The following is a 25,095-nucleotide window of genomic DNA, read 5'->3' on the forward strand; positions in this document are numbered from 1 at the left end:
CGATAGAATCTTACTGACACCGCTTTTAAAGTAAACGTGGTTCAAATAAGCTATATACTTAGGAAAAAAGGTAATGGCCTTGCGACCGACTAGCTCATTTCAGGCAGCAGGAAAGAGACTTCTTTTCGGTTGCTAAAACAACTTCAAATGATTTTCAGTTTATTAAAAATAGCCGCAAAATTAAACCAGAAACGGGAACGCCTCTCTGTTGCGGTGGGTGAATCACATACTACAGCTCCGTGCTGACAATTAGAGCTTCCACTGTAGTTCCAAGAACAATGAAATGACAGAAATTGTTGTTCCAGAGCGTGCTCGTCTCTTGAAGAGACGCAAAAAAAATTGTTGATAGTGCAAGCAGTGATCACAAACCAGATTTTATGTGTTACTGAAAAACGTAACAGAATACAATTACGATTACTTCAGGGTAATAAATAACTGATTACAACAGCAAGTGCATGCTGTTGGGAAACCAGGGGCTGACTCCACTGTTGCGAACCATGGTAGCGTGGTCGATGTGGGCCGAGGTTGGTGAAGTGCCGGGGCAGTCATGATGGGCAAGTTGACGAAAAAGAAAACTTTATATACAAGTATTTACATCTTGGTATGAGAGCGGGCAGTGCGCTCCTGCGCGCGCGTGATTGAATAGGCACGTTGGGTCCCTTCCCCTTCACCCTTTTTCTCCGGCTGACGTCAGGAGGCACCAATCACGGAGGTCATGGCACTGATAGGAGCGCCACCACGCAAAACACACGCGCACACGCACGAGACCCCTCCTCTCCTGGGCAGGTGAGCGCCAGGTTGCTCCCGCCGTGGCATTTCGCCGTGGTCAGAGCCCTCCTTTGTCCTGGCGATGTTGCACTACCACGAAGACGCTTTGCATCCCTCGGTGGAAATATTCTTCGAGTGGCTTATTGAAGACAACACGCCACAAGAGGGCATGACAATGAGGCGCGGGCACGCCGCCGAGGCTTGTTGTGCAGGGCTCCCAGCATTGCTTTTGTTCGCACTGCCGCTGGCCGGTTGGCGCTTTGAGAAGCCACGAGGTCGCTGAAAGGCGCATAGTTCAAGTAGGCGCAAAGTGCGCCACTGTGAATACGCCGGTTCGTGGCAAGTCGATGACGGAGGGTCAAAAGCAGGTTTTCGCGGAATCAGCGTCGCAACAGCACCCCCGCCGCCAGACAATGCATCAGGAAGACGAGCGGCTGATCGCGGATCGGCTGGAATGATGCGGTTGGTCAGCAGGTCCATCCCGGGCTTGAGGCGCAGTTCTCCGAACTTCTGCTTCCTTCGGGTCTCCTCCGTGAACCCACAGAAGGCACGAACACAAGGCTCCTGCAGAAATGACTAACTCGGCAGGACAACCATTGTTAGACGCTCAATAAATGTATTCTCTTTCTCTCTCTCTCTCTCGAACCACACTCGATGCGGAAAGCGCCCTCTGAATACCACTCGAAATGCCAGACCATGATAACAAAACAAAACCAAACTGAATGCTAAAACATTACATACCTTGAAACGATTCGAAGCACTCATCTCGTGGCACAAGTTCAGAATCAGGCCTCGATTTCAGGTGTTGTTAAAACAACAACTACAACAGTACCAAAGAATCATGAATGGGCTATAGGAGCTCTACGAGGCAGATGACGCAAACGAGCGAAGAAGCCAACAGGGCTCAAAAGGCATTCCCCTTTTTGCCCATGACCATTTGTGAAAACTACTCAGCTACAACTGCCGTAATTCGAGGCAACCGAGGCAACGCATGCCTTTCGCCACGGTCTACAGCACAAAAGTCAAAACTACGAGACCGATACGACGGTACAGCAAAACAAAGTATGACTTTACATGACTCTTTGAAGAACATAACATTTCGCTACACTCACGAAAATGAAACGTGTAATAACATGAAAACCCACAGGTACATGAACACTTATCTGAAAGATAACCTACAGATAGCTAGCTCACAGAGCTCGGCTACGTCAATCAACAATAATCTGTAGCTTCCTTCTTTATACTGAACCATAAAATTGCGTTGGGCTCACCATTACGCAAGAGAACCAAACTGGCACATACAAATGCCTCAATATTCAAAACTGACCATAAACACGTAGTACTAAACGCAACTACTTCCGGTGTTTATATACAACAATTTCGTACACTCCATCAGGGTGAGACGAAATGAACACTGACACGAAGATTCCGCCTACCTTACGTGGCGTTAAATCGAAAACACTAGCCCCTTCTCCAAGGATCGACACAAAACTTACGCTTACCTCACGCTGTATTCGACCTCGAACAATAACTACTTTTCCAAAACCGAGCAAAAGTTCTAACTACGTGGTGTTAGATCACGCACATGAACCACTTCTTCAATTGAAAAACACAAAAGTTACGCTTACCTCACGCCGTGTTCGATGGCGAACAATAACTTCTCCTCTAACGTCTAACAAAAGGTCTAACTACGCGGTGTTAGATCACGCACATGAACCACTTCTCGAACAAAACACAAAAGTCACGCTTACTTCTCGTGAGTTCGATCACAAACAATAACAACTTCTACAACGCCAAGCAAAATTTTAACTACACGGCTTTAAAGCATGACGATTGACACACTGCCAACCAAAAAAACAGACGCTTAACTTCCTCTGTCTTACGAAAACTCAATAAAAACTTGACTGACAATACAGAATGAGTAAAGTACGCAGTTTATGCACGCGCACGCGGATTCGTCTGAATCCTAGAAAACATCCTAGGCCCTCGTGAAAACAAACATTTCCGGGTGTGGCCTGCCGAAACGGTGCTGCCACTTAGGCCGACCGCCTGTGCTCATCTTTTGCAAAGTACACCTCACAGTGTACGGGGGAGGTCTTTGACACTGAGGGGGAAAATAGGCGCAACGCGTGCGGAGAGTACGGAAGTGAAGGGAACCCAGAGAAGAATGGGACGCCCGACCATGACGAACGCGTCGGCGGGGGACGCACTCTCCCCGAAACGTCCTCCCCCCAGCTCTCCGAGAATTCCCGCGGAACCCAGTCACCCCCTTCTGCCCTTTCTGGCATAGTGCCCCTCGGCCTTTGTCACGGCTAGGGAGCGGCCTCTTTGTTTCCCTCGGACGTCTGAGTTTCCGCTTAGCTCGGCTGCTTCTGGCCATCTTAGCCTTGAACGCTGCAAAGTGAAAAGGCTCGCCTACTTTCTTTGCCTTTTTACGCTGACAGTTTTTCGGCCGCCTGCTTTTTCTTCTTTTGGGTATCGCGGCGCATTCGAGCGGCAATGCCCCGATCCCAGGCGACTTGCAGTCAAACGTGTGTGGCATGTTCTGGCTGCCCGGGCCCACCTGCGCGGCTACTGGTTCGGCTCGCGCTCGGCGATCCGCCGACGCAGTGGACTAGTTACTTCTCTGCGCGCCTACGGACTTAGGTCGCGCTTCGCGATCTGCCGACGCGGCCGACTCGCTACTTTCTGGCGCGGCTGCGCAGTTAGCGCGCGCTTCGCGATCTGTCGACGCGGCCGACTCGCTACTTTCTGGCGTGGCCACGCAGTTAGCGCGCGCTTCGCGATCTGTCGACGCGGCCGACTCGCTACTTCTCTGCGCGGCTACAAAGTTAGCTCGCGCTTCGCGATCTGCCGACGCGGCCGACTCGCTACTTTCTGGCGCGGCTACGCAGTTAGCGCGCGCTTCGCGATCTGCCGACGCGGCCGACTCGCTTCTAGTCTGAGCGACTACGGGCTCAAGCCACTCTTCACGATCTCCCAACGCAATCAGACCGCTTCTATCTCGAGCGGGAACGCATACAGCTGGGGCATCGCGATCTGCCGACCCAATCAGCTCGCTACTAGTCTGAGCGACTACGGGCTCAAGCCGCTCTTTACGATCTCCCAACGCGATCAGACGGCTTCTATCTCGAGCGGGAACGCATACAGCTGGGGCATCGCGATCTGCCGAACCAATCGGCACGCTACTAGTCTGAGGAACCACGGGCTCAAGCAGCTCTTCACGATCTCCCAACGCGATCAGACCGCTTCTATCTCGAGCGGCATCGCATACAGCTGGGGCATCGCGATCTGCCGAACCAATCGGCTCGCTACTAGTCTGAGGAACCGCGGGCTCAAGTCGCTCTTCACGATCTCCCAACGCGATCAGACCACTTCTATCTCGAGCGGCATCGCATACAGCTGGGGCATCGCGATCTCCCGAGACGGTCGGCTCACCACTCTCCTGAGCGGCTACGGGTTCAGTTACTGCGCCTACTGCCTGTTGCATGGGCAGCTCTTCGAATAGCGCAAACTCCGTAAACTCGGAGAGTAACCACGCCTTAGAGCTCGTCAAGGGACTGCAAACAGATTCGCTAGAACACGGCTGGATGCCTCCTTCAACTAGTTCAGCGAGTTTGTCTGGAAGTGGAACGAAAACTGCATATCGCACGCTTTCATGCGAAGGTTCCGTCACCAAACTCGCACTGTCCTCCTCGCTGTTAAAGACCCCGTTGCCGGATCTAGCAAGCACTGCCTTCCTGTTGATCTTGTCTGTCAGCTGCTCTATTTCTGCATTCAGAACTGCCAGTTCGCGTTCACACTGAATACGCTGTTCTCGCTCAGTGGCTGCTGCGCGCCACGCGCACAGACTCTCAATCCTCAGGCAGTGCTCATGCTCCCTTTGTTTGCGTTTTAGCTCCCCTAGCTTTTCGGCTAATACCCGTTCTATTCTCTCTAGAATATCCTCATGAGCCTCGTCGGCTTCCTCGACGCTCACCTCCTCTGCCTCCAGTAGCTTGAGGATCTGTTGTTTTTGTCTTTTTCGTTTCGTGGGGCCAACAGAAATACCCAACTCCTCGCAAATTTCGAGGAGGTCCCGCACTCTGAACTTCTCCATCGTGATACCGCACCCCGAATAGTTTACCCTCGCCTACTCACTACAACGAAGTAGAAAGCAAAGTCAAAACCTAGAACGCACGACGCTGCGCTAGCAAGGTCTGGCAAAACGAGAGGTAAACTTCAGGCACTCACCCCACCAAGGTGCTGACACTGGCCGATCCCGCCGAGCTGCCATCCACTGTTGGGAAACCAGGGGCTGACTCCACTGTTGCGAACCATGGTAGCGTGGTCGATGTGGGCCGAGGTTGGTGAAGTGCCGGGGCAGTCATGATGGGCAAGTTGACGAAGAAGAAAACTTTATATACAAGTATTTACATCTTGGTATGAGAGCGGGCAGTGCGCTCCTGCGCGCGCGAGATTAAATAGGCACGTTGGGTCCCTTCCCCTTCACCCTTTTTATCCGGCTGACGTCAGGAGGCACCAATCACGGAGGTCATGGCACTGATAGGAGCGCCACCACGCAAAACACACGCGCACACGCACGAGACCCCTCCTCTCCTGGGCAGGTGAGCGCCAGGTTGCTCCCGCCGTGGCAATTCGCCGTGGTCAGAGCCCTGCTTTGTCCTGGCGATGTTGCACTACCACGAAGACGCTTTGCATCCCTCGGTGGAAATATTCTTCGAGTGGCTTATTGAAGACAACACGCCACAAGAGGGCATGACAATGAGGCGCGGGCACGCCGCCGAGGCTTGTTGTGCAGGGCTCCCAGCATTGCTTTTGTTAGCCCTTATGAAAATGAACTTTTCCTTTCTGTTTACTTTGTGTCTCCTGCATGTTGACTGTGTGGCCTTTCTTTTGACTTTTCCTTTGTGTTACCTCTAGGACATAAGCAGGCTGTGTACTTTTTATAGACTGCCGGATAAACAGCCATGATGTTTTACCTTTATATGTACTATGGTAAAGACAAAGTTTAAATTTCTATACAAAGATTTTATTTTGGATGAGAGGTATAAAACTTTAAAAATGACTTGCTTTCTTCTCTTTCTGAGTTCCGCAAAACTATTGCCCATGTGTGTACTCAAGGCAAAATGAAGTCAAAAGACTTTGGACTGTTTCCCCTGTGTTGCCTCTAGGACAAAGGCTGTAAGATAGAACTTACTTGAATTTGCTGTCTTAATTCTTCTGTGTGCCGTAATGCTGTTGCTTATGTATGTACTGAAGGCAAAATGAAGTCAAAAGACTGACTTATGTCTTTTGTGTTGCCTCTAGGACACTGGGAGGAAGGATCACTATTTGTTGCCTTACATTCTTTTTCTGAAGATTGTGCTTCCTCAAGTAAACATAAAGTCGAGCATGTAAGCCTTAATTATACTCTAAAGGCTAAGTTTTTTGGCTTGGCTAGAGATGGTAAGAAACAATGCCGATGGTTTGTGGAAATTCTGCAGCACTGTATACGTTATTTCGTGCTAGTGAGGTCTGATAAATTCCCAGAATTAATATTACCAACTGGTACGTTTGTATGAAACAGTGGCGTAAGAAGGATACATATTGAACGAGGCTGTTCGAAGTGCCTCGTCCCTCCCATTACGAAAAAAAAGTGGGAGGGAGAAGAATATACAGACCAGAAAAAGTAAAAAGAACATAAAAAGCCGAATAGAAAACGAAGCAATGAAAACAAAAACAACCTAAAAAGTGGCTTCCGATTGTCCTAGTCTGTGTTTTCCTTCAGGGTCGTTGTAAAATGGCTTATCCTTGCAACTAAATGCTGAAGCGGTGTACTGTTTTTTGGGGCAGAGCTTGCGGTAGAAATATATTGCGACAGAAAAAAAAGGGACACAGCCAGACGAGAGCAACAAGAGCAACAACAATGTCAAAATATAACCTAAGGCAGAAAAACTTCAATTAAAACACGGTTTAAAAAAAAAAAAGGTCACTGAGTGGGTTTCGAACCTCCGCCCTTTGAATCAGTAGGCGAGTGCTTAACCTCCAAGCCACCAAAACAATGCACGATCAGGCCGTAAACCTAGGTCTAAATACTTGAGCTCACATAGTCTTGCTAAGCCTCCATTTGAGTGAATTGTTTGCCTGCGTGGATTTGACGCACGGTGCTTTTGTGTGCGTGCGTGCGCGCGCGCACGCACACGCACGCACGCACGCTCGTGTGTGTGTGTGTGTGTGTGTGTGTGTGTGTGTGTGTGTGTGTGTGTGTGTGTGTGTGTGCGTATGCGTGTGCGCGTGTGTTTACGTATGTCTGCGGGGAATAATTTTTTTATCCGGCCGTTCTGTTTGTGAAAAGCCCACAAACAGTGAATGGTGAATGCTCGGACGCTGAACAAAACACAAAACAGTCAATCTAGATGTAGATGACGATGATAATAACTTCGTTTGTTAATCCATTTTTATTCGCTTTTGAGTAGCAACAACTTACGACAACAAAAGACGTTGCTCGCATCAAGAAAATATACTGCCATTATATATATGTTTGCTATTATCAACTTTAACAAAATACTGTAATGGCGTCTGCCTAGTTTGCTTCAGGGGTGATGATGAAGGAAGAAAGTAACTGCTAAAACTCTATGACTGCTAGATAGCCAACTGTAGTAATAAGTCTAGTCTAGGCTAGCATATATGCAGTCATTGTTATAGGATAGGTGCGCAAGAAAAGACGTGGTTTGTTCGTTGTGCGTGGTTTTGGTGGTTTGTTTTCGATTTGCTGGTGTTACGTGAATTACTACGTGCTCCTCCTGCCGCAATATTACGTGTTAGTGCTCTTGTGCCACCTGAAACATCGTGAGTGCTGGCAAAGCGTCTGTGTCGTCGCCGTACTGCGCTGCTGTAGCAAACGCACATCGAGGTCGCCATTTGACAATACCTGACAAGTTGTGCGTGCCTACGTGAATCAAGAGTCTCTACTGCAAGTTCCAGTCTGTCGACGCGACGTGTGAAAAATGCTGCGTGTTCTGCCGTAAGTGATTGTTTATCGTGGTGCATGTTAAAATTTTATTACGCGTTGCCGCAGTGCTGTTTTGTTAAACGTGTTGAGTATATTCCTTGGTGTTCGGCTCGCCGCGCATCTTTTATTGTAAATTACCGGCTGCGTCGGCGCGGTCATAATGAGCTTCCAGGAGCGGCGGCCAGTATGCTGTGCTGTGTGAGTGATCGACCCCCTTGCCATTGCCGGCAACGAAAATATTATGCTGACGGCCCAGCGGCCGCCGCTTGGCTTGGGTGGATTCGACGCTAAAGCTTGTTGCATGAAAAAAAAAGAAAAAAGAAAACTGCGTTAATGGTTGTAAAACAAAACGCCCACTCCCCGATTTTTTTTTAGGAGGCAGTTGACCCACAGTATATTTTTTTACAGGACGTAGGCAGCTTAGCATTGTTCGAACGGGTAGTTTTCGTTTACGGGTAAAGAAATGCAAGGAGGCTGCATTACATTTGTAGTTATAATACGTAAGAGTTGCATATACGTTGAATTTTCAACATTTAAGCATTGCTAGCAACTTTATAAGTAGTACCACATGCACAAGTCTTTAGGCAGTGAACATTTGACCAGATAATTGTTTAGACGTCGCAGCTTGAAAACATGCTGTTCCAGCCTGCATTGCTGGTGCAGTCACAGGGCAGCTTTCACTGTTTTAATGCAAGAAATTTTTCCACCTTCCTAAGCTCATCCAGCATCGTCATGATCAGACAGAAATTCTTGTGTGGTGTGACATTATTTGTAGCTGGCTTGCATAAATTGTGTTGACCGTAACATGTTGAGCATGGGTTAAACGTGTTGATTCTTACAAATATGCATGTGATGGGGATACAATCACGGTGCGAAAAATATTAAACAGGCCGTGGGCTTGCCACCGTGCTCCTTCGCCATCCTGTTTTTTCGTTTCGTCAGCATTTCAACTTGCCTACCCCTTGGAGGTATTGGCACGCTGAGACGTTCACCATGTGCCTCAGAGAGAATTTTAATGGCGCCATGAAGACAAAATACAAGTTTGTGTTATTCGAAAGATTTCGTGTGGTATGGTGCCCCCAGCACTTGTCGAAATGCAAACGATGCTTTAGTCACTGAGAAATTCATTAATTGAAGCTAAAATTTTCGTTTTCCCGTTAAATCGTGCATTTTCAAGGTCTGCAATGACATCACAGGAACCGACCGCTCTGCAGCCGATTGGGAAACCTTCTTTACCGTTAGTTAACCTAGATGGTGCCACCATACCGTGGCAAGCCGCTTTCTGCTTTTGTTTTGTTTTTACCGTATTTAAACGTGGCTTGTTTTTGTTCAGCGAGAAAATAATCGTTTCGTGAAACATAGTGCTCGCTCCACAAATATGGTCACGTAAGACACCGTTGCTTGTGTCAATCGGCCATTGTTGTCCGAGACAACCCCAAAGCCCCGCAGTCCTGTGCAGCTAAACCAAGCATAGTGCGCGCAGTACCAACAGCAGTACGCATCGGTACTTCTATGCTTACGTGTGCTTTCCTAACCTTTACTGTTGGTCCCACCATTCTTACTACTGTAAAAAGAATGTGCCCTAAATTTAAGCGCAAATAGTTCGTTCGGCAAGCTTATAGCCTCTGCCTAATTCGCGTTTGCTGTTGCCGCCCTCCGCTAACTGCAGAGCTGGCTGGTACGACATAGGTTCTGTTGCGGGAAATGAGCTAGTGGGTCGCATGGCCATTTCCTTTGTTCCTAATTTGTAGCTTATTTGAGTGGAGTGTATGTTAAAAATGGTGTCAGCATGATTCTAGCAACGGAATCCTTTGAATGAACCAAACTTGTGTTTTCTCTTCATGGCTCCTTTAAAAGCCGTAACCATGTTTCGCACCCTCTGGACCAGAGAATATGCTTGAACAGTGGAAATCTGGGGCCACAGATTTCTACCACCTAGGGATATTTAATAGGCTTAGTTTAACAATAATTCAGTGTAAGGATGCTTCTGTTCCTTTAAAGTATGGCTGAAAGCCTTGTAAGGATTGTCATGTATGTACAGTGCTCACGGATTGAAACGCGACACTGCAAGCGCGTGGCCTGCGCTACATGCAGCGCCGCCAGTGGACGCCCGTGGAAGTTAGGTGTTGCATTGTGGTATACCACGAGGATGAGAGTGTTTTGACCATAATCTTGCTGCTTCCGGTTGCCAATAAGCGGGGCAGTGGTTCCCCGCAGCGACAGTGGTGCGCTGTCAGCGACAGCGGCGTCCATGGACGGCGCTGCATGTATTGGCGGCCACACGCTCGCAGTGTTGCGTTTCAATCAGTGAGCACTGTACTTATTTTTTAGCTTGAAAGAACTGAAGGTGCCTTTTTTGCACCTACAAAAAAGAAATTCTGTCATGTCCTGTCAGAGCGAGTATTTCACGGCATTATACCGCATATTTATGGCTTGTTTACTATTTGAACTTCCATTTTTTTACAGGGCCAGGTGTTTGACATGGAGGATGTACGTTGTGAGCTACCAGAAGAATTGGCTGCCTCCTGTTTCTATCTATCCTGCACGACCTGTAAGTGGAGTTCATTACGGCTGTGAAATGCATGAAAATCTCGATTTTGAAGGCTGAGAGAACATGAAAACATAGAAAACCATTATGGCATTCTTGTGGTACCTTAGTGATATTAAGACATAAGAACATTGCAGAGATGGGGCAAAAAATAAGGAACCGATGAGGGTGAGAAACTTCCTGGTACCTTTCTTATTTTTTTTGTCGCATCAGGGCTGCGTCCTTGCTCCATGAATTAATTAATAACGACTTTGTCACCCTTCTTCACTGTGGTAGTTGCGTGGTACCCACAGACAGTGTGTGGGGATTTTTCTTCTACCGCCTATTACAGATGAACTAGATGAACTATAGATGAACAGATGAACTACAGACTTCTACTCAAAAGTCATATTATGGATTACATTACATGAGTAAAACAATTCCATGCACCCAGAAATAGAATTTAGGTGAATTCACTTCAATGCCGTAGATGCAACTTGTGCCTAGCAGTGAAAAGGGTGTATTGCGTGCCTTTTTGCCACTGTGTTTCATGTAGTGTAATGAGTCTCCCCCCCCCCCCCGAACAGCTATTTACTCTAGCAAATATAATGATGGTCCTAATTGTAGAAGGGTACCCGCCGCGGTGGCTCAGTGGCTAAGGCGTTGCACTGCTGAGCACGAGGTCGCGGGTTCGATTCCCGGCCGCCGCGGCTGCTTTTCTGATGGAGGCGAAAAGCAAAAACGCCCGTGTGTACGAGATTTCGGCGCACGATAAAGATCCCCAGGTGGTCAAAATTAATCCGGAGCCCTCCACTACGGCACACCTCATCGCCTGCGTTGCGTTGGCGCGTTAAACCCTACAATCAATCAATTGTAGAAGGGTACTCAGCAATTGAAGAAAGAGCTGTGGGGGGTTCTGGTTTGTGTATCAGAATTTGTTTGGAATATTGTTATGTAGCCACGGATAATGCAGGGTTTTTGTAAAAATATAGATTATCGGAGCAAACTTGTGCTCCGCAGTAAACATAAAAAAACACAAACCTCGAAGGAGTCAGCAAAGGGACGTGCATGGATGAGCGTTGGCGAATTGGTTGGGTGACCATTGGCGAAGTGAGGAGCTGCAGGGTTTCTTTTGCACTCATTCATTTAGATCGAGAATATTTTCAATAAAAAACAGGAAAATCTAGGATAGGGATCGCAAAGCAACACCCTTTCCATATCAAACAGGACTGCTGGTGCAGCATACAAAGGAAAAAGGGGAAAAAGACGGTTCCTTTAAAAAAGGATAAGATTGCAGGGTGTGGCCAGGTGCTTGTAACAAAACATTTTGTAAACAAATCAAATGGCGTGGTTGGGGGCAATATTATGATGTTGATAGTAGGAAAAACCTGCATTATTTCCGAACAGTATGAATGCTCTGTGTGCAAACATATGCAAAAATGCTTGTGTTTTTAGCATTTGAGTGCACGTTACAGAGTAGTCGGCTCAAGTTACTGCGGTAGCTTTCCTCATTGCTGGTAAGCATAAACCCTGAAATTAAATTTGCTGTATTCGACCGCTTTAACCCTTTCACTGTCACTGATGTCCTGGTTTGTCTTCGAATTTCTCCTCCACGGTGTCACTGACATACCGGTGCGTTTTCTGTTGTGCGTTGAAAAATTCGTGCCATGGTGCAAAGTTGGCGCACCTGCACTGTTTGTGCTATCTGTCAAATCTTTCTAGTAGCTTGTATTTTCACAAAGTACAGAGCGACCACGCCAAGCTTTCGCTGCTTGGGGGTCACTCCGTGCACTGTACATCTGTTGGGATGAGTGACCACGTGGCACGCGTGCAATGATGGGTGCAAGTGTGCTATCCACCACGTTTTTCTAGGGTTGTTTTTTTATTTCTGTTCCTGTGTCTGCTACCCATCGACACAAGGAAATATAAGAAGTGAGGAGCCAACCTAGAGGTTGGTCAGTTCATGGTGATGTACATTTTGCTTTTTGTAAGCAAGCACAGACAAACGAACTAGACAATGCAAGTGCTGTCTCGTAAACGAAATGCACAATAAAACTGCTGCCTTTATAGGTTCCAAAGAACGCGTAGACACAAGCAACTACTCATGATGACGACTGATCAATGCCTGTCTTAGCATGTTCATGCAATTTAATGTTGCCTTCCCTGCCCCCCCCCCATATTGCTTTGTTCCCACAGTGCTGCTGCAATAATCTCATCTCAATTGTTCTTGCGAGGCTGTATAAATGCCCGTCATGAGGAGGCCATGAATCTAAACAGTACTTAGTTCTGGGTTGTGTTGCCTATGTAACAGTATGTCATATTTGATGTTCGTAAGCTCATTAGTTAATTTATGTGGTCTAAATTTTGTGGCTAATTTTGCAACCTAGAAGTTGTACCTTCTCTTTCAGGATACTTGGTTCAGTTTTGTATGAGAACACTCCTTTATATTTATAAAAATAACCAGCAAATGTTTGAGAAGTGTTTGTTTAAACCCCTTCATATGCGATCAATGCGTTTGTCATTTCAGGTTCAAGCGTGGCAGTGGCTATCCCGTCCTGTGAGGGGTAAAGATGAGGCGACACCTGGTGTGGCAGGCGGCAGCAGCACGTATGGATCCAACCTGAATAAAATAGTCAGGTTTGCAAGAGTCGTGTGATTCATGTGATTTTCGTCAGCTTGCTCTTACAGAAACTGCTGCAGCATGAAACAGTGACTGTGGAGCTGGCTGACATTTTCTACATGCAGCTGGCTGTTGGGCGCTGTTATTTGACAGCATGCAAAGGGCACTCAAAAGGTGGAAGCTTGTGGGATACGTAGAGGACGGAAACATAAAGGATTCTTGGAGGACGCAGAAAGTCGGTGGCGAAATTTCAATACAGGGGACACACAAGGGACGAATGCGGTCTGTTGCCTTCAAGACATATAGGGGACACACAAAGGCCGTATGGTGTCTGTGTTGCCTTTGGGAGATAGACTGGACGCATGGAGGACGGAAACACACGGGACACTTGGAGTACGCAGAAAGTCGGTGGCGAAATTCCAACACAGAGGAAACACGCAGGACGCACGCAGTCTGTTTCCTTGTGGACGCAGACTGTCTTTTGACTGGACATAGAAATTTTCATAAGGGAGCACTGCCGCTGGCCGGTTGGCGCTTTGAGAAGCCACGAGGTCGCTGAAAGGCGCATAGTTCAAGTAGGCGCAAAGTTCGCCACTGTGAATACGCCGGTTCGTGGCATGTCGATGACGGAGGGTCAAAAGCAGGTTTTCGCGGAATCAGCGTCGCAACAATGCTCAGTTCTCTAGTGAAAGGATTTAATTCACAGCTTTCTTTCAGTAAGAATTCTACCATTACAGCACAACCATGCACCCAGAGGGTGGCAAAAATAAGGAGGCCGCAGGTAAATCGATTAGAAAAAACGGTACCAACGCCAAAATATTTCTATAAGCTTACTTTACTACAGTCAACCCTAGAATGTCAAATTTCGATACACAACACCGTTCGCCGGAGGTGTACAAACAACATTTCTCAAATGCTCTGCGGTGGGAGCAACGAAAAAGGAATCAGAGCGGCGAGAAGTATCGTTGCGCCTGCTAAAGACGATAACAAAGCACAGGGAAGAGGCATACTCATCTCCGAGGTTGTGTGGGACCGAAACCATCCACTCAGGGCGAGAAGGCGCTGACGACGCCCTCCTCCTTAGTGAGCGAGGGTGATCCTCACGCAGCCTTCCTCTCCCTATGGGGCGACTCGGGGTGCAGAGGGAGACCACCGAGAGAGCGCCTTCCGGGCACGCAGCGCACGGGTACGTGAATTGGTCGTCTTGGACGCCAGGGGGCCACGACGACCGCACGCACGTCAAATCAGCTCCGTACGAAAACAGCCATTCAATCAAAAATTCGTCCCCAAATCCTGCCGCCAACCTCTCCATCGAAAGAACTGGACGCCCGGTACTCGCCGTCAACTCCATCAGCTCGGTGAGCCCATTCTTTAAAATTTCAAGAGCGTTTAACTTTCCCTGCTGCTGAGCTCCCGCAAGATGGCGGCCGACAAAATTACCTGCGTCGCCTGCTCACGAAAACTCACAAGCAAGCAGAAGTCTCTCCGGTGTACGTCGTGCGGCAAACGGGCCCTTTCGAAATGCATTGCTTGGCCCGACGAGGAGCTACAACTCCTGCGATCCGGTCAGATCGAATTCTCATGTTGTGCGTGTGATGAGCAAGGCAAGCCCTCCGATAACATGGTCCCGACCGAAGGGGCTCCCTCGGTTGCCTCGCCCCGCGACGAGGAACCATTCGCTCCCCAGCCGGGCGACCTTGACGGCCATTTTGGGGGGCTACGCGAGCTTCTTCTCAACGCGCTTCAGGGGATTTCTCTCCTCACAGACGAGGTCAACGCTCTTCGTCAGGAGAGCGCCCGTCTGCAGAGGGAGGCCGCCAAAAACTCCAGCCTGCAGGCCACGGCGATCTCTTCTCTCCAAGACGAGGTGCGTGCGCTGCGCTCCGAGCTGGGGAGGAGAAAGCCACAATACCCCCCTCTCGCACCGGCTATGGGAGACAAAGCGACGGAAGCTGCTTTGACCAGGGCCCCCCTCTCCGTGGATACTCGCAAAAACCTCTGCGCGTCCGAGAATGCCTCGTCGCCTGTTTCCCTGCTGCCGGCCACAACAAACTGGGCCTCCCCGCTAAAGAGCGCCCGGGTGACACGCGCCGACCTGTGCGTGAAGTGGCTGTCGGAGCGAATACCAGCTCAGCAATCACCAGTGTCCCCCGTCGACCCGCCAGGAAAGCCTTGTTTGTGTCGCGCCTGCACCCTGACACCTCTGTGCCCGACGTTCTCGGGCTTGTCAACTCTGTTGTGACCGACGAAAGCGCTGTGTGCACGCGTCTAAAGAGCAAGTATCCCAGCTACGCATCCTTCCACATCAGCACCAGTGCCGATTCTTTTGCTGCACTCAACGATGCTGCAGTTTGTCCTAACGGATGCTTGTTCCGCCCTTTTGGAGGGTTTCTGAAAGAGGACCGTGTGCTTAGCTTTAACAACATCAATTCAGTATGAGCTTCACACTTAACTACCAGAATGTTCGAGGGCTCCGCAGAAAATCTAAGCCCTTCTTTGATAACGTCGTCTTGAATAATTATGATGCCTACTGTATCACAGAGACTTGGCTACCTCACCACATTGTGTCTACCGACTATTTTACAGAAGAATACACCGTTTTTCGCAATGACCGAAATTTTGCTGCGACAGGGCAAAAGTATGGCGGTGGAGTTCTCATCGCCTTGAAGAAACCTTTCCGTGCGGTCAGATGGTCCGATCTTGAGCTCTACAGCGAATGCCTATGAATCGAGGTGAAAGTTAAACGTGCGAAAAATGTTCTTTTTGGCGTGTACTATTTACATCCCGCTCTTGAACATTCTTTGTTTGCTTCAGCCCTACAGGGTTTAACAGAGTTACTTAAACCTGAAAGCTATAACAATTCTTCTGTTTGGCGACTTTAATTGCCCGGGCTCTTGGTGGGACCCCGCACAAAATACCAGCGGAGAGTCCAAAGCAGCTCATTTGTTTAACTTTTTTTCTTTCAATAACATCCAGCCTGCCGTCTTGCACCCAAACCCTGCTGGAAACGTACTAGACACTGTTTTCACAAACCTTAACTGTGTTGTTGTCGATCAGTTCCCCGAACCTATTGTGGCCGTTGACGCCTGGCACCCTCTTTTCAAAGCCTCAGACCACATATGCATGGCGCACGACAACTGCGTTTCAACTCCCAGACACGACTTTGCTCGCGGAGATTACACATCTCTCTACCATTCGCTCGACAACGCAGACTGGACCTCTGTATACAACGCGCCCTGTGTGGACGTGGCCGTCCAGGAGCGAACCCAAACTGTTCATTACTTCATGGACCAACACATCCCAAAGCGGCAAATTCGCTCCTCTAAATTTCCATTCTGGTTTAGCCATGAGCTGCGAGGCGCGCTTCGAAGAAAACGTCAATTTCACCGCTTGTTTAAGGCCCACAATGACCCGTCTGCTCTCGCTAGCTTCAGAGAATGGCGCTCCTCAGTGAAAAAGTTCCTTGCCCGGGATAAAAAGATGTTTACGGACTACTCTGAAACATCTCTTAACCACTCCCCTCGGGAGTTTTGGCGGTACGTCAAATTCCGGACACGTCATGCACGCGAAAGCATAACCCTTCAGGTTGGGGACAAGATTGTGTCTGACCCTGAAGGCGTGTGTGAACTTTTCGCACGTCATTTTTTTTCGACATACTCGACCTCTCACGATAGCGGCAGCGAACTGGATGTCGATTCTCACGGTTTTGTATTGCCAATCCCCAACGTAACCGAAAACGGTGTTGTGTCCGCCATCCGCAAAATCCCATCGAAAAAGTCAGCAGGTTGTGACAGCATCCCTTGCTTCATCGTGAAGGGTTGTTGCACTGTTTTTGCCCCTTTGCTCTGTCACATCATACGTATGGCACTGGTTGAGCAACATTTTCCAACTGACTGGAAAATTGGTTCCATCTTCCCTTTGCACAAATCCGGAAGCGCCACAATCCCAGCAAACTATAGGCCAATCTCTCTTCTGTCTTCATTTTCCAAAGTCTTCGAAAAGGTCTTGCATCGACAACTTTTATCAGCTATGCATCCACTAATTCATTACAACCAACACGGCTTCATGCCCGGAAGGTCGGTAGATTCAAACCTTGCCTGTTTTCTAAACGACATCGGCCCTCCAGTACTTTCTCGCCAACATGTAGATACAGTATATTTTGACTGTAGCAAGGCCTTCGACATTGTTAATCACGATCTACTACTTCGCAAATTGTCCGCATACGGTCTTTCCCTTGAGTTCTGCCAGTGGTTCGGCAGCTACGTAAGAGGCAGGTCCAATTGTGTTAGTTACGAAGGCGCTACTTCCCGGCCCTTCCCGATGACCTCAGGGGTACCCCAAGGCTCGACACTGGGCCCTCTCCTTTTTAACATTTTTGTTAATGACATACACCCCGCTATTAAGCACTGTTCGGTCTCCCAGTATGCCTACGATATGAAGCTCTATCGCACTATTTCTTCACCTTATGATCGTGTACTGCTGCAAAATGACATCAACGCAGTTTCTGCATGGTGTGACTGCAACTATTTAAAACTAAACCTCTCAAAACCATCGTAATATCATACACTCGCAAGTCTTCCCCGCTCACTTTTACGTACTTGCTGCTCGGTGAACCTGTAAAACGCGCTACCGTAGTGCGCGATTTGGGCGTAATGATGGATGCGAAACTGCTCTTTAACGCGCATGTGAACTATCTGACCAACTCCTGTCTCCGTACGCTTGGCGTAATTTCCCGCGTGACCAGGGATTTCACCGACCGATCATGCTTTCTTTCACTGTATCGCGCTCTAATTTTGCCCAAGCTCGACTTTGCTAGTGCAATTTGGAATTGTTTAAGCCCTTCGTACTCCCTTCGACTAGAAAGGATTCAGAAGCGCTTTACTAGAACCGTATTTTCTCGTCACTCATCTATGAGCCGATATGAGCACGGTGGGCTTCTGAAGATCTTGAATTTAGATGAGCTATCAGCGAGGCGCTCCAGGCGCGACCTGGCTTTTCAGTTTAATTGTATTCACTCGAAGTTTGACTGCCCTTGCCTCGTAAGCTATGTCCATCTGCGAGTGCCAAGCAGACCACTACGGCCGCATGGATGCTTTGATGTAGACAGATCAATGAGTTTGGCACCAGCCAGCCGGTGCCAGCTCACCTATAACAGTCTGTTTCTATCTCCTATAGACGTTTTTTGCAGCGATTTGGTACTGTTTAAGCGCTCTCTGAAATGTATGATATTTTGAATACGCATGCTGTGGAGAGGTCGCTCCTGCACTTCTCTCCCTGCTCTCGTGTTTCCTCACATACAGGGCTACCTTGCCCATGTTCGTACGTGTTCTCCTGTGCATACTCCAGACACGTCCTCCGAGCCTTTACCGTTCAAAAATGTTTGTGTCTCCTTCGATAACACTACACTTTTGTATATATCTATCTGCACTTCCACTTTTACCAATTTTGATTTATACGCTGCCCATATTTGTACTGTTTGTATTCCTTGTATCCATGCATCTATGTATGTTGCCTGTTCGTATTCTTTGTACCTATGTATGCGGTACATCACCCGAGAAGGCCCTGTGCTGTTGGTGAGCACTTCTAATAAATAAACAAACAAATAAATAAATAAATAAATAAATAAATAAATAAATAAATGCCTTTCGGCCACTTTGGCCGCTGTTGCACTGGCCGTTGCTTCCCAGCAGCGTGTGTCATGGCACCCACCGCGTCAATTAGCGCATGCCTTGATTGCGTCAGTGCCTTTATCTAGGATTTACGGTGAGTGTCCAGGGTAACCCTGGTCACCCCGTGGCGTTGTCGGGGTTTGCTGCATCTGCGCTGTGACGGCTCGTGCCGTGTAAGGTCAGCGGACGAGAGACAATGTCGCCCGGTCAAGCCCAGTGCCTTCAAATGTGTTCGCCCCAAGATCGAACAGAGTCGGCCCCTGGCGGCGGCGGGACGAACCGCTCATTGTGTGGATGGCGCTCTCGCGTCGTCTGCTCGTTCCCGTTGCGTGCGGCGCAAGACGCGAGCTGCACGCGATAAAACAACCAATTTGTGTACTTGTTTGGCAGTAAGAAATGACATAGTTACCCCTGCTTGCGCATTTTCTCTAGAGACGCAAAAGTCAGTGGCCGTTGATGGTTGATGCGCTGGTTTAATTCCACGAAACATGTTCCCCGTAGTCACCGTTTGAGTCTGAAACGTGTTATAAACATTGATTCGACACATTGCACTTTTCTTATTGATGGGAGTCGTCTGCCGTTTCGGGAACGTCAAAAGGTGCTTTTTGAAGGCGGCGTGGTGGTTATCTAAAGAATAAAAGAATAAAAAACACACGAATCGGGTAAAAAGTGAGAAGACCTGTGTATACCCGCGCATTCGCCACACCCTTGTAAAATTGCGCTGTATTCTGAAAGATAGAACAAACAAACAAAAACAGTTACACTGCACACGACCCGTGCGCTATCGCCCATACATTACCGGGGACGTATTTTACACCCGCAAGCGCCTGTGTGATCGAATTCTACCCGTACCTTGTCGAAAATACCACTTTTGGACAGTCGAGCTGTGTTGCTAATTTTACGTAATATTTAAAATACGTTTCTGTGGATCCGGAAGAGTATATTGGCGAATTTCTCGGTACATGATGATGATGGTTGCTGTTTTATGGCGCAAGGCCAGCGAGGGCAAAGAGCGCCAGAAAAGAAGTTATATATTGAAACGAAGTGATTACCACAAAAAGGTAGGTATAAAAACATGTAAATCGGACATAGTAAAATCAATTAAAGGTAATGGTGATGGCTGGTGTATAGGGCCAGATTTGATTATGCGGAATATGAGATAAGGTTTAAAAACTTAACATATGGCAAATAATTAAACACACGTTTCATAGAAACACTCGCATCGTCACCTAGAAACAGCGATGGATGTAGTGGGATATGTTGTCTGTAGAGTTCTCTGAAGTGTTTGTGTTGTGTTGTGTGAAGTGCCTTGCATGTTATTAGTATGTGGACTACGGATAGGCCCTCCCCGCACCTGCTACACAGGGGTCTTGGAGATCCCGTGAGCAGGTGGGAGTGTGTTGCATGCGTGTGGCCTATCCGTAATCGAGCCAGGGTAACTTCGTTGTGTCTGTTGTGAGTATCAGTGGTGTATGCTCCCAAGAGTGGCTTTATAATGTGTAGTGTGTTGTCAGTCTGTTGATTCCAGTGCGCTTGCCATGTTGTGCTAAGGTGTTGTCTGATGTGTGATTTGAGGTCGGTGTAGGGTATTGTTGTTATGTCAACTGTAGTTGTAAGGGCAGCAGCGGCCGCCATTCGGTCTGCGGTCTCATTACCTGGAATTCCAGAGTGCCCTGGCACCCAGCACACGGTCACCTCAAGGTTTAACGCATGCACAGACATAATAGTGCTAATGAGAGCATTGACCACATGGTTTTTAGACTTCTGTGAGGATAGTGTACGCACAACACTTAAAGAATCAGTATAAATTACAGATTTCGGAATTCGACTTAGAACAATATGTTGAACTACAAGAAGTATGCCATAGGCCTCTGCCGTAAAGATACTTGTATTTCTATTCATAGTTCTACAGACATTAAAGGTACCAGCACCATGCGCAGCACAGGAAACAGTTGTGGCAGTTTTTGAAGCATATGTGTAAAATTCAGCATACTTGTATTTGTGCTGCAGGGACAAGAAATGTGCATGATCGCGCTTCTAGGCACTCTGTTTTTCTCGACACTTGTAAAAGATGCATCACATGATATCGGGCGAAACTGCCACGGTACTAGAAGTTCAGTAGCGGAGGTTTTGATGGTGTCTGAGAACATGACATGAAGTTGTGACGCTTCTTCTCTTACTCTGAAAGCGAAGGGAGCAGAGACTGATGGGCGATTAGTAAGAAGTTGAGATATGGATGTATCATAAAAAACTGACGTAAACGGATGGTGAGGCATTGATGAGATTTTAAAAGCATAAAGCAGGTCTGTGTAGGCTCGCTGACGTTCTAGGCTCCATTTGTTGCACTCTACATACAGACTTTCGACTGGACAAGTCCGAAAGGCACCACACGACAAGCGCAGCCCTAGATGAAGCACAGGGTCCAGCATTCTGAGGGATGTTTTAGTGGCTGTCCCATAGACAACGCTACCATAGGCTAGTCGTGAGCCTATCAAGCTGGTAAAAACACGTAAAAGAAGTTGTTTGTCAGCACCAAAAGAAATGTGCGACAGAACCTTCAGGATATTCATTGTTTTTAAGCATTTATGTTTTAGTTGTTTTATGTGTGGGATACACGTGAGCTTTTCGTCAAAGATTATACCTAAAAACTTGTGTTCTTTCTTGACAGGAATCGAGACACCATTGAGATGAATGTCTGGATCCGGCCGGATGCCGCGCCTCTTAGAAAACAAGACACAAGTGCACTTCCCCGGATTAAATTTAAAACCGTTGCTGTCTGGCCAACCAGCTAGCTTGTTAACACCAAGCTGGACTTGGCGCTCGCAGACAGACAGGTTACAAGACTTAAAGGATAATTGTACGTCGTCCACATAAACGGAGCAGGAAATTGACGGTGGCAATGCCTTCCTGAGGGAATTCATTTTTACAATAAAAAGGGTGCAACTTAAAACTCCACCTTGTGGCACTCCATTTTCCTGCACATGCACCCGAGAGAGTGCAGTTCCAAGTCGCACGCGAAACGTCCTTTCAGACAGGTAACTGGCAAGCGTGTTCATCATGTTACCCGACATGCCAAAGGACTTCAAGTCGCTAAGGATGCCGTACCGCCAAGCAGTATCGTACGCCTTTTCAAGATCAAAGCAGACCGTCATGCAGTACTGCTTGTGGAAATTTCTCGGTACAAAAAGCAGTTGTGAGTTTGCGGCTGGTCTGTGGCATTTCGTGTAATTTTTATATATCCAATTTTCAAATGCCGACATAAATCTCCTTGTCCAAAAATGTGTTTCACTAGGCATAACCAAACGTCTAATATTGTCCCAACTTAACCTCTTAAGGTGGACCGAAGTTAGAAGGAGGAGAAAAAATCGCGTAATATAATGCACGTTGTTGCCCACATGTGCGGAGGGTGTCCGCCGTTACTCGCTGTATTTTTTCTTTTTTTTCTACAATGCTCGTTTGCAATACAATTTTGAAAAAGAAGGCGAGCCACACAATTCCTTGACAATCTCGGACCAAAAGAGAGTTAATCTGTTTTCAAAATACTGGCGTCTGCTCCTTGAAGTACTGCTGTTTCACCGCTACAGAACACGATGCCTAGCGTACTTTCAATTGCAAGTAATACTTATAACCAACGTTTGGCCTAACGAGGGAACTAGTAAATGGAGATAGAAAAGCCTGACGGTACAACCAAAAACGAAGTTGACTTCATTTTAACTGACAACCCGGCTATCGTGCAAGACGTAGAGGTGCTACGATTCAGAGAAGCGATTACAGGATGGTTAGAGGCGAGCTAAGGCAGAGTCTGACAAGATAAAAAACGAAACTCGTGAAAATGAGGAAACCCCGCATGAAATTAGTTAGACTCACATCGCCAGAGCTTAACCTAACTTCAGAAGAAATTCTCGCCTTTGAACGAGCAGAACCATGTCAGTGTAGACAGGTTAAAGCACAAGTAACATCGGCACTCATTAAACTAGAAGCAGCTGTGGGAGAAGCAACATGTAGAAAAATAACTAATTAGGCGAAGGAACTAATTGCCAAAAGTAATAAGATGAAACTGTGAAATATGGTAGCTCAGATTGAAGTGGCCCGGCTATATAACTTATGAACAGAAATCAAACAAAACACGTTCGCGCATAAAACATGGCAGTGATCGAGGAAAGGGTGCAAATAGAGGGAAGCTTTAAAACAACTAAGAGAAGGCTGGCCCGCCGCAAAGACAGGGCGTACGTACTCAGAGATGATCAGGGACACATTACGCACAACTTGGAGGAGATAATAATATAGCAGAACAATTCTGCACCAGGCTATAAGCCAGTGACGTTAAACCATAGGAAACTACTGAGCGTGCAAGCTGAACTTGCGATGTCCAATTAGTACCAAATAAGGAAATAGGAGAGTCTACCAAAGGCATGAAAACAGAAAGAGCTGCAATGACGATGCTATAACCATGGATCTTTTGAAGGAGGGAGAAAGTATTGTAAAGGAAAAACGTGCTGTGCTATTTTCTGAATCCTGCGAGCCTAGAAAAACGCCAACATTTGTTTTATTTATTTATTTATTTATTTATTTATTTATTTATTTATTTATTTATTTATTTATTTATTTATTTATTTATTTATTTATTTATTGAGCTTACTACATTCGCCCACAGGGCATTGTTGTAGGAGATACAAAAAAGTGTACAGTGCAGAAACAATCACGAATCTCGTAATGTACAAAAATAAAAGTCAACAGAGACATATGTTAAAAGCTTGCAGCAAAGAGCATTGTATAACATAAAATGACAACAGAGGCGAAGGCAAAAAATGAAGTAAAAGAGAAAAAAGGAACACAAGACGGAAGACGAAAAAAATCGACATTCTATAAAACGAGTCACAGTGGCCATCAAACATTGCAGTGGGCTGATTCAAAAGAAGTGAGATCCCAAGGAACTCAAAAATTACACACCTATCAGGCTACTCTCTGTTGTTTACATGCAGTTTACCCAAGTTATAGTTAGCCACATATGTTACAGCCTGGATTGCCATCAATCCAGAGAGCAGGCTGGCTTTATAAAAGGGTGCTCAACCATGAATCACATCCACGTCATCAAAAAAGGGATAAAAAAGTCACAGAGTACACTAAACCCCATTACATGGCACTTATAGATTCAAAGAAGACACTTGATTTCCTACTCAATGCAGCCGTTTTATTTGCAATAAAATACCAGGGAAAGAATAAACATAAATAAGACTTTTAAAGAGATACCGATATAAGCAATGCACGGGCAGGACAACCCTCCAAAAGCAAAGCCATAAATTGCCGATCCGAAATGGAGTGAGACCAGGAGATATCATCTCTCCAAAACTATTCACAGCATATCTTGGGGCGGCGAGCTGGGCTTGTTGTAAATTTTTATGGTGAGAAAACACTACGACCGTGTCCCATGTGCCCGGGACATGCTTGTCCCGTGCGCTTGTTTGTCGTCCTTGTCGTAGCTTTTTTCCCACCATGTATGGGGGCGTGTTTTGAAAGCTAAACTGGGAAAACACCGCACTAAGGATTGCCGGGAACCAACCATTTCAATGTTGCGGACGACATAGGCTTGCTGAGTGAGAATGCAGAACACATGGAAACACTCATTGAGGAAGTAGAATCCGAAAGAATGGCCGTGGTGATAAAAGGAAATGTCAGTTGATCCAAAGTAATGAGGAATAAGCATGCCAAGAACGTCTGTATCAGCTTAAAGAGAGAGAGAGAGAGAAAACATTTATTACGGTCAAATGGAGAGTGGTACCCTAATCCAGGAGTCCATGCGCTGCCCTAGCCGTCTTGGCCCGTGTCACCAGGAGGGTCTGGTCGTCCAGTGTACCGATGGTCAACCCTGTCTCCCACAGCTCAGGAAAGGAACGGTGGGAGAGGAATGGTAGGGCTGGGTTCTGAGCGCAATACATACATATATATATATATATATATATATATATATATATGCTGAAGAGTACCTAGGTTTGGACAAAATTTGCATAGAGCGGGGTACTGTGTGGGAAACAATAAGTTCATTCGAACCGGATGAATGTACGCCTCTGCTTGTAGTAGTCGGAGTGTTATTTCCAGAGTTTTGCTGAGGGAAAGGTGAGGGCACGGGAATTTTTGTGTGGTGGTCCTGTAAAATTTCGTAATGTCATAACTACTTCGGGCATTTGGTTAATCCTGCCCCCAACCACGAGAACAAAATCTGGCACAGAATAAGTGTGGGCTGGGGAGCACCCGGCAAGCACTCCCAAATAACAAAAAGTAAGCTAACTCTGTCCCTCAAAAGAAAAATCTATAACCAGTGCATACTTCCGCTGGTTAGATAAGGAGCTGAATTTCGGTGCTTAGTAAACAAATAGAAAGCGAACTTAGGTAGGCTCAACGGGACAGGAAAGGAATCTTATAAGGAATAACACTCAGGCACAAGACACGGGCTACCTGGATCAGAGAACAAACTACAGTAAACAATACCATTGTTCGAATAAAAAAAAGAAATGAACTT

The 25,095-nt window shown here is 47.0% G+C and overlaps 1 long non-coding RNA gene across 1 annotated transcript; it reads left to right on the forward strand.

Annotated features, from left to right (window-relative positions):
- Positions 1 to 7,463: 7,463 nt before the first annotated feature.
- Positions 7,464 to 13,359, forward strand: LOC144164951 (uncharacterized). Its single transcript, XR_013321264.1, has 3 exons — positions 7,464 to 7,774; positions 10,229 to 10,313; positions 12,817 to 13,359. It is a non-coding gene; the product is annotated as an uncharacterized LOC144164951 (long non-coding RNA).
- The last annotated feature ends 11,736 nt before the right edge of the window (positions 13,360 to 25,095 follow it).

Source organism: Haemaphysalis longicornis, unplaced genomic scaffold (assembly GCF_048455015.1).
Source record: "Haemaphysalis longicornis isolate Haplotype H1 unplaced genomic scaffold, Haemaphysalis longicornis Haplotype H1 scaffold_14, whole genome shotgun sequence".
Classification (NCBI taxonomy): domain Eukaryota; kingdom Metazoa; phylum Arthropoda; class Arachnida; order Ixodida; family Ixodidae; genus Haemaphysalis; species Haemaphysalis longicornis.